Source organism: Barbus barbus (genome assembly GCF_936440315.1).
Source record: "Barbus barbus genome assembly, chromosome: 27".
Classification (NCBI taxonomy): domain Eukaryota; kingdom Metazoa; phylum Chordata; class Actinopteri; order Cypriniformes; family Cyprinidae; genus Barbus; species Barbus barbus.
Window position 1 is genome coordinate 24,268,005 of NC_136755.1, and position 9,945 is coordinate 24,277,949.

General features: G+C 38.0%; 1 long non-coding RNA gene across 1 annotated transcript; it reads left to right on the top strand.

Moving 5' to 3' along the window:
- The first annotated feature begins 1,977 nt into the window (after positions 1-1,977).
- LOC306847309 lies at positions 1,978-8,418 on the top strand. Its single transcript, XR_013782147.1, has 5 exons — positions 1,978-2,978; positions 5,366-5,722; positions 5,952-6,045; positions 7,137-7,240; positions 8,028-8,418. It is a non-coding gene; the product is annotated as an uncharacterized lncRNA (long non-coding RNA).
- Positions 8,419-9,945: the final 1,527 nt, after the last annotated feature.

A 9,945-nucleotide genomic window follows, 5' to 3' on the forward strand; every position in this document is an offset into this window, starting at 1 on the left:
GCCGCGTGGACTTGTGGGTACTGTAGTGTCGTGTACTTTGATTTAACCAACTCTTTTTTTGTGTGTATTTGCATCAACTAGATTGGAGTGTGAAGCAGCATTAATAAGAAATTAATATAGAAAGAGAAAAAAAAAAAATCATGCAATGTAATAATTCATGGTCAGTGTCTCTTCTTGTTTTTTGTAGGTGTCTGCCCTTTGTTTCCCTGTTCCACGTTTTTATACATTCATGAATTCATAAATTTGTCCTTTTATCTCTGCTTTTCCTTGTGTTATTTAAATTTGAGTGTCTATATATTTCACTGCATGTTTGGCCCGATTGTCCAGTTTTTCATTGCCTTGTACTCCCTGTGCAGTGGAGGTACCCAGAAATGTCAGACCTAGCATTATATTCTTGACTCTGAGCAAACTCATACGCATCTTGATTTGTGTAAACTGCGCATGGAGTCTGAACAAATAACTGCCCTGGATAGCTAAACTTGTACTCTACTAAAGGGGTCATCGGATGCCCATTTTCCACAAGTTGATGTGATTCTTTAGGACCTTAATGAAAAGTCTATAACATACTTTGTAATTTTACACTACCATTGAGAAATTAAGCACTTTTTACCCGATCAAAAACAGCTTTTCACAGCAAGCGTTTCAGTGCATTTCCCTTTAAATGCTAATGACCCCGCCTCACTCCTTCCATGGGGTAATGTGCAGTTCTCTGAGAGACTGTAAACTTTAGCCGCATTCATCGTGAAACTTGCTAACTAGCACGTTATTAGGAAAGGACTGTGAGCATGCATCTCAATGAGCATACAGTCTCTGCATGGGGGCTGCCCAGACAGGTGACTCACTCACTGCCCTTCTGCAAAAACGTAGCAGAGAAATTGCTCAGGAATTGCTCTTACCAGCCAGATAGTATGGCGTTCCGATCGGCTCTTTAATATGACTTTGCTACATGCACTCGTCTCAATGAACGTGACGTCTGCGTCTGCCGAACGTCTCGTCTGCGTCTGCCACATCACTCGTTCGTGTGCCGAACGTGACGTCTGCGTCTGCCGAACGTGACGTCTGCGTCTGCCATAGTCTGCTGCAAGGGCGGTTTCCAGCACATTCTTTATTATTTTTTCCCACTGATCTTCAGTTGTATTTAATTAAGTGATTTTACCTGTATAGCTTTTATTCCAAATAGTAATGAATTTACACAAATGTTCATGTCTTCTCATTCAGCACTGCGGGAAAATAATTTGGCCTTAGAAATCCAGTAAAAAAAAAAAAAAAAAAAAATCCATATTAATTTGTGAATATTTTAAATGTTTAATAAAGGGGCAAAACGTCATAAACAAAAGTCAAATAATAGTTTACAAACTATTTAAAAAAAAGTTTACAGTCGTTTTTTTTTTCACCACAGGTGACTTATATATAAAAAATAGTAGCCTATTTTTCAATTCTATTCTTCTATTTAAAGGATCTACAGAAAACGCGATCGAGTTGTCTGTTTTCTAGTCTACCAAAGTGCTGTAGCCTAGGCCTTTTAAAACTATATAAAAAAAAACACAATAACAACCCCAACAATAAGCTATAAAAATGCAATAGCCTATATCAAGTTTGTTTCTTCATATTTCTATCTTTGTGGGGGCATTTGGCCCTCAAAATGTGGGTTAAACAACACACACACAATATCCTATATATAAATCACAGACGCAGACATCACGTTATAAGACAGACGCAAGTGTCACGTTCATTGAGACGAGTGCATGTTGCAAAGTCATATTAAAGAACCGATCGCAACCGCTGGCACACTGCACTGAGCCATGTTGAGTAGAGTGTTAAATACGTGTTAGAGAAAAAAATAATTAATAACTTCACTGCCACACGTGAATGACGCGTGACGTCTGACTCCACACTTCACTGCCACGCGTGATTTACGTGACGTCTGCGTGACGTCTGCGTCACGTCTGCGTCTTAAAATGAATGGAATAAATAGCAGAAAGAAAAAAAAAATAAGACGTTGAGTGAGACGTTCATTGAGACGAGTGCATGTAGCAAAGTCATATTAAAGAGCCGATCGGAACGCCATAAGATAGCCGCAGGGGAAGGCTTCTCGCTTCTTCCGCCGCCGGGGGCTTTTTTCGACGGCGGCGAGCTGCAGGCTGTACTTCTGCTTCGGCTTCTTAATTGCAGAGTCAGCGAAGAGATGGTCTCGTCGCTGAAGGAGAAGATTCTGATGAAATGGCGTGCTGGGCCGACTCCTCGCCATTGGTTTGTGCAGCTACACAAACGTTAACAAATCAGGCTTCAGTAGCAGAGTAAACAGGAGTTTCCCCATACGCAGTCATCAAGAAAATGATGACGCAACGGGAGTTACCTTTCAATAGGGAGCATGTATGGTTTAAAGCGGCTTGTCCTGTCGGAGTCGGATGCTCTGACAAATGCCCCCACCAGGGAGGTGCGGTCAGGGTAGGCAGGGTAGGCAGTGCCTCACCAATGTTGACATTACATTTATTAATTCCAAGAGCTTTATTAATTAACCTCAAACCACATTATTAATTGCATTTATTTTATTCCAAATATTATTTTTTGTAACAAAGTTTTTCAGGAATACACATAATATACTCATTTTGCCATTGTTTGCTCCTAAAAACCATTGTTTCATGCAGGAAATTCAAGGCCATGGCCATTGAGGCAGAGGTTAGCAGTGCCTCTTTGGTCCATAGAACGTAGTTTACGTAGATTTGCGCATGCGCAATCAGTTCTCATGCTGTCTTGAATTATCAACATTTGAGGCAGAGACCGAGCTTGCTTCATGTCACGTGATCCACTCGCTCTCACTCAATCCGCGTTTCCCGATACTAGCATCTAGCGGCGCCTAGCGTTGGCTGTCAACTCATGAAATTGAGTAATACACCCAACAAAGAGGACTTTTACAACAAAGTAATTGACAGCTTTGTCCAGAGGGATAGACGTATGGACTTCGTCTACAAATAAAAGTAAGCACCCCCTTTAAAACGTAAACTATTCATTTATTTATAATTTTTTTTAAAACCCGTATATTGGCTTTGTGTGTGTTGTCTGATGGTGGGCTATAGACCTGCTGTGCGCTGACACCAAAATGTTCTCTCTTCCATCACCTCTGCCACATTTGTACTGTATGTCTATCTGTGCGATTATGGTGCATTTCGTAAGGGTTAAAATGCTGTTTTCTAGTTCTCTTTTTTTAATCCTGGTGCGCTGTCGCCAGATGCTCATTGCGTGTCGGTGTGTGCGCCTAGCGCAGTTTGTAGGAGCGAATAAGCTGTTTTTGTACTTTAAAGCTGTACTGCTGACACAATGTTTTCTGACTGTAGCCTATTCAAATCCTGGTGCGCCGTCACCAGACCAATAGCGTGTGTGGCTGTCTGTGCGCGTTTGCGCATTTTGAAGGAGTGACTGCTGCTTGTCGGTTCGCTGACACCGTGCCGCCTCCCTCTCTTACTGTGTCCCGCACAAAACATTTGTTTGTTGTATAAGTCATCATAAGATAGATGTGTCCATTAATTTGATTATTAGATTTGATTGTGCATTAGCCTCACATATGACTGACTTTGCTGTATGCAGGCAGCGATGTGATGATGCCTGATATGAACTTGGGTTGCTACATTAACTGAATGAATATATGAACATATATGCCACATTGATAGGTCACAGCCTACCCATGACAAGATTTCACCGCACGTTACTGGCCCCCACTATGAGGCTATTTGCTAATGTTCATTGGAACTAGAGGTTTTAAGAAACACTGAATCGTTGAACTATGTTTGTAATGATGCTTTTGAATATGAGCACACATTTAAAGCTTTGATAATTTTAATAATAAGCATTATTCACATTTAGTATTTTATATCAGGAGATTAAAATCATTTATTGTATTTGACAGGTGTGATGATTAGTGGGATTGAGTGTTTACCTTTATAATTTAAGGATGGGCATAAAAATGGATAGAGTTTCCCATTGAAAAATTGATCAGTGTAAGAGCAGATATGAGCGCTGGATTCCACATCATAAAAGGAGACCAGAGCCTCCTCATAATCCACAAACACACGACCTGCTGCGGCTTCACTCTCAGACACAGAGAAACAGAGGAATCAGCACAGGCTTCATATTCATTCCCATTCCTCAGCCACACAGTCCAGTATCCATTACTGGGATTCAGTTTGATCGATCCCTTCTTGTTAATGGATTCTTGGGCCACTCCTAAAGTCCAGTCAGTCTTTCCCTTCACCTGCACCTCAGAATAAAATCTCCCTGAGGAGAATCCCTCCTTTCCCAGGACATGTACACCAGTTGACTGGGAGGTCGCTCCAAGTGTTTCCATCTCTCACTTGTTTTCCATCATCAGACAGGATGAGATATGGATGAGCTGTATTAGTATCCAGAGTCACATCCACTGAGAAAACAGGGAATATGAATCACAACAGATATTTTGTGATATTTTCAAGTTTTTAATCAGATTGTAATGCATTAATGAAGCTATAAGTATGCACGTGTCCATTAAGTCCACGAGACCATAGGGTGTCCCATTTGTCATTTTAGCTTTCAGAAGGGTGCTAGGAATGCCCACTTTGTGGCTGCTATGCTCCCTCTATGCGCACTGAGGCAAGCTCTGCAGCAGACTTCTACCCGACAGTCAAAGTGGCATTACGCCATGAAAGTGTGGACTCAGAAGACTGCGAGGGTTTAGGGTGTGATTGGGACAGGGCCTATATGTAAACTAGTGTAGTTCAGACAGCACTGTACCTGCATACTGCTGCATCCACTTCAGCTCTGTAGAGACACATGACAATAAAACATGCGATTTTTGATATATTTTGTGTTCAATTGTATACAAGCTTCAAGGTTACATTTTAAGTATTATGTACAACGTCGTGTTTTTATCTGAAACATTTTTATACAGATCATTATAACTAAATTTACAGTTAAAGGGATAGTTCACCCAAAAATGAAAGTTCTGGGCTGGAGTGCAGAATCGTTTGTTTGGTTGTGTTCATTCGTGACAACACCATACTCTCAGATTCACGGTTTAAGTTCTAATTTTGAGAGATATCTTTTTGTTTTCAGTTGCACTATTCTCTCTTTAGAGAGAACATGTTTTTATGACTTGCTTCTCCAACCAGGATGTCAAGCCCCCACATCAAAATTGTCAGTGTCACTGGCTGATAACGGGTTGCATGGAGACAGTCAGAGATATTGTTACAAATATGAAATGCCTGATAGAACCCTTTAAAGTTTAATATAGAACTTTTTCTTCTAAGACTGTACGTCTTTAATAAATAAGTAAAATAATATATTTCATATGAATAAAGTGAAAATCATTAATGCTCTAATTCATTTTTTACAGGTTATTGACTTACATGGAGGTTCATCTATACTCAGTCTTCTGTTTTCTCTTCCTTTTGTTGATGTCGATGCAGATTCTGCCATTGTTCTTCACCTCTTTTCAAGAAAAAAATACATTGTTTTTGACAACAACAAAAAAGAAATGGACCAATAAACTGATGACCATCAATCATGGCCATTTGCTTCTTGTAATAATGAGTATATTTTTGATCACTCAAGTGTATATTAAATCTTTCCTAACCAAGAATGAAGTTAAAGTGATAAGTGATTTTAGTATTTGAGTATTCCAGTTTGACATAACCCGTACTAAACCAGACGACTTCCATTAGAAAGCTGTTCCGGACAATCTCAATTTCCTGTGAGTATCAGATTCAGACGTGTCCACAAGCATCTTTGAATGGCCAACTTAAAATTTTAAGGCAACCAGCTTCAGCAGATGTTTGAGTTTTCTCAACTTATTTTTGTAGGAGATTCTCAACTTTTTTTGTATAAACTTAAAACAACAAATTGAGAAAACTCAAAAATCAGCTGAAGTTGGTTGCCTTAAAATTTTAAGTTGGCTCAACTTTTCTTTTTATTTTTTACAGTGTACAGTGATGCCAGAGCTCCTCAGGACTAGTTCTTCTAGATACCACTAGGCTTTCTGTTGGAGAAAAATAGTTTGACATACCCAAACCACAGGTATGTAGAACCTCAAACTGGCATGACACGGCTATAAAACCCATAAGTGCTTTTCAAAGTTTTCACACAACAACTCTGTGGAGTATTTATCATCGTTTTCCACACTTTTTCTGATACTCTGGCCTCCTCAGTGGATCTGGCGCATCATAATGAATCTGCTGTAGTTTCTTATTTATTTAGCTATTTTCCATAATTATCTGCAAACTACTGCTAAATGGAAAAATGGAAACATCTTCATTCTCGCATCACATATAGGGATAATAAGCATTTCCAAAAGTCTCCAGTGGAGGCTGCCGTTGTCTCACAATGACTGTTGTTATCAGATGTGAAGGGGCCACACCTGCTCTTGTTATTGTCTGGGATTCTTGAAAGTTGCTCTTAAGAACATACTGTATGGTTATTATTGTTTACTCAGTCTAGCACACAGGGAGTTGGCCATATTTATTATTGTGATCTAATTTGGATGTTGAGTATCCATTAAAGGGAATTTCTTTGTTATTTAAGTGGCATGTGAATGTAAAAACAACCTACTGTTTTATACATCAGAGAGATAAGCTTAACATTTTTTCGCAATTCCACCTTTTGATAAAAGCAACATGTATATTATAATGCTCTTCACACAACTGTATATAGGCTATTTTATTTGTCCCATTATTTTATCCAAATTAAACACTCAGTAAGCGTAAAACCATCTGAGGATGAATTACCGTAAAGGCCTTGGAATACTTAGCCCTAATATATTTAACATCACAGCATCTGTTATTGCTGACAAAACTTGAGTAACAAACACATTTTGTGCTAAACATGAAATTAATCAAAATTAACTATAGGCTAGCCTATATCCTCACAGCCTCCTTTTCACTCCTTATATTAAATTGTGCTACCTTATAGCGTCTATATGACAATTGTTGCTTCAGGTTAATCCTTCAAAGCCGCTAATATTTAGCAAAGAGCTACAGATAAGAATCACAAATCTGAGCTTCTGACAGAATTGTTCACGTCTCTGTGCACTTGAGTAGGTCTGAATGACTCTTATTATTATCTTATCTATGGCTGTATCTGCTAAGTTTATTTGCTCTATTTGACAGCAGATTTTGATGACAATCTAGTACAAGATTCAATCTAGAAGCCACAAAAACGCCAGTGTTGTTTTCTGCAGACGTGTCATCCTGTCGCCTGTTTGTTCTGTGCTGAGGTAAGTTCAGACTTGCATCCGTGTGCAGAAAATAAAGTCATGAGTCAATATTAAATGAGTCACATCGTACTGTTCTGAAGCCCAGTATAGCCACAGGCAGGACAGATCCACCAATGCTTGTAATGATGTGCAAACAGTAAATATCCTCGTTTGACACTGCTAATTGATGACGCACACAATCATTCCAGGAGAGTGAGAGTGAAAACACACACACGTCACACACACACTCATGTTAGGTTTCTGTGAATTGTGGGGCTGTGTATACTGACCAAACTATATTTTCTATCCCCTAACTCTAAACCTATCCCTTTCAGAAAACCTATTTGTATGGCTACACTTTCAGACAAACATCATTTACTATATATATTTTTTTATTATTATTGAGAACAAGGAACAAATAGGTCATCATGGATGTTACAAAGTCAAGACAATACAATTTCCATACATTCTTTGGAGTATAGTTTTACACTTATCCTCAATGGCATGTGTACACAATCCATTTATCCCAAGACTTAATACATTTTTCCAAGTTAAGGCTAACAGTAAATGTATAACAGTAAAAGTAAGTCTCTCGTGCAGTATATTTCATTTACAATTCCCAACCACTGGTCCCTTGTTGGAGGGCCAACCTGAAACCATTGACATGTTATGGCTTTCCGACTGCTTTGCTAAAAGTATTTTTAATAAGTATTTGTCACTGTTTAGAACTGTTGTAGGTATTTTTCCTAGGTACAGCATAATGAATGAAAAATCCAACTAAAAAATAAATCTATTTTCCCAATTTCAGCTGCCACTTCATGCCAGTAAGACTGTATTTTTGAACACGCCCAGAAAATATGAAAATGATTAGCCATTGAGGTTCCACATTGCCTCCAACAAAGGCTCTGACTCTGTTCACCTGTGCGTATTGCTGTTAATTTGGGAGTTATAAAGAATCAAATTAAATTCTTCTATCCAAACTCCCGCCAAGATCTAGAATTCGTTGTGTTTGTCTGTGTAACACATATATCTACCCGCTGTTATTTGAGAGTCTGATTCTTTCTCCCAATTTTGTTTTACATAGTTTGACGTATATTTTTTACTGGTTTGTATATGTCCAGATAATGTCGATACCAACTTCATATTGTCTTCTTTTGAATATGCATTAATAAATGTTGTGATCAGGTTTTCGTTACTATACATTTGACTTTTTTATTAAAGTAATCCCTAACTTGCAAGTATATATAAAAATCCTGCTTTTCTAATCCAAATGTGTCTGACATGGCCTGGAAACTCAGTACATTTCTATTAGAAGTGACTGAGCAATAAGATGTAATTCCTCTCCAGACTCATTGTGTAAATCTTTCATCCAACCTATAGCTGGCTCAAAATCTGCTCATACTATCCACTTTAATATCCCAGCCTGTTTTTCTAACTGTAATGTCCTCAAAACTCTAAACCACAACTTCACTGAGAATACAGTCCAGTTATTGAATTTCCTGTAGTTCCCGCTAGATTTTTATTCCCAAGTAATGATTGCAAAGGTGTATCTATCTGTGTAATTTCAAGGTATAGGGCCCTCCCACCCTTATCTTTTGCCAACTGCAATGTCTTAAACCTTAGGTCTTCTACCATTCCAGACAAATCTCAAAATCATTCCATTCCATTCATTAAATTGGCCATAGTGTAAATAGATAGGTGTGGTATGTGTTGGGTATGAGCCATTATTACATTACTATTGTTACTATTATTATTACTTTTATTATTATTGATATTACTGTTGCCGTCATCACAGAATATTGTTATCAGCACCATATTTAGCATTATTATTATTATGCATGTTAATACTACTTAAATACTACTACTATTATTCAGATTATAATAAATACACATAATGTAGCATAAGCAAGTACACACACACACACACACATGTAGGCTATGGCACGGTTTCACAGACAGGGCTTAGACTAAGCCAGGATTAGGCCATAATTCAATTAGGACATTTAAATAACTTTTATAAACATGCTTAGAAAAAAGCATTACTGGGGTGCATTTTGAGACTAAACAAAGGCTCTGATATATTTTAAGATCAGTCAGTGCAAGTTTATTTCAGTTGAAACAGCTTAGACTTACATTTTAGTCTAGGACTAGGCTTAAGCCTTGTCTGTGAAACCGGGGGTATGAGTAATACTGTAAGTAATAGTGATGCTTGGATTTTTTGTTTCTTTGGCTTTGATAATTGCAAAATTCCATCCTGTGAATGTCAAAGACAGAAATGAAATAGCAGAAACCATTTTTAAAAAATTCTGTCCACCAATGCATTTTTGTTTACAGAAAATTATTATGATTAGGATCAAAATGGTCTTCAGAGGAAACTTCGGTACATCCCCTTCTTAGTGAGCGCAGGGAGATAAGCACACTGTTTCATAACAATGATGTCTGATAAGACACGTAGGGGATGGCTCTGACTGCATATGGTTTTGCAATTAAAAAAAGAAAAAAAACACACACACACACACACGTCCAGTACATGTCCAAGTGAGTTTTATTTGTAGTAGACAAATGTGGCTACCGTATATTAAAGTTTGAGAGATCTAGCACAAACAACCACTGAGTTACTGATTTTCAAACAAAAAGTGTTACTTTCATCCCCGGTCTCCCTAATTGGTTTTGGTAATACATTTTTACAAACTAATAGATCTTAATTGTGAAAGATCAAAAAGATA